We start from the raw sequence: 971 nt of genomic DNA, 5'->3' as shown, positions 1-971 counted from the left end.
AGATGGCGCCATTACAATGGAGAAACATAGGATGATGATGAACATCATCCTAGGGGTGGTGGTCAGTGTCAGACCTCTTAATGAGCCATTGAATAACACTCACTGCTGGCATTTTATATACAGTAGTTAATGAGTGAAGGACTGTAACCTTAATATGCTCACTACTTGGCTATTTTTGTTTTAATATTTAAGTATAGTAGTGTTTTAAAAGTTAAATGAAGAAGAAACTCAAATATAACAGCTCTGAAAATATATATTTTATTGATTTTACAGAGAGGAAGGGAAATGTGTAGAGAGTTAGAAACATCGCTCAATCCATCAGCTATTTCCTGCACCCCCCCCCCCTTACTGGGGATGTGCCCGTAACCAAGGTACATGCCCTTGACCGGAATCGAACCTGGGACCCTTCGGTCCATAGGCCACCACTGTATACACTGAGCCAAACCAGTTATGGCTCTGATAGATATTCTTATCATTGATATATCTCCATTCGTTTTTCCGTTTTAATAAATATTTGGTTATTTCTAGCAAACCTGGTACAAACATTTCTGTATAATTCCTTGTATGTATATGTGTTATTTACCTTTCTGAAAAATTCAGTGCATAGTCTGCGTTTTTGAGTAGGTGAGTGTTAAATTTACCGAGATTGCCGAAACCGGTTTGGCTCAGTGGATAGAGCGTCGGCCTGCGGACTGAAAGGTCCCGGGTTCGATTCCGGTCAAGGGCATGTACCCGGGTTGCGGGCACATCCCCAGTAGGAGATGTGCAGGAGGCAGCTGATCGATGTTTCTCTCTCATCGATGTTTCCAACTCTCTATCTCTCTCCCTTCCTCTCTGTAAAAAATCAATAAAATATATAATAAATAAATAAATAAATAAATAAATTTACCGAGATTGAATCATAGCAAATTGTGATCTCAGTGGAATCTACCACAAGAGCCGGTCTGCCTCAGTGCTTGGCCATGATCTCA

Source organism: Myotis davidii, unplaced genomic scaffold, assembly GCF_000327345.1.
Source record: "Myotis davidii unplaced genomic scaffold, ASM32734v1 scaffold1786, whole genome shotgun sequence".
Taxonomy (NCBI): Eukaryota; Metazoa; Chordata; class Mammalia; order Chiroptera; family Vespertilionidae; genus Myotis; species Myotis davidii.
This window is presented reverse-complemented; position numbering follows the sequence as displayed.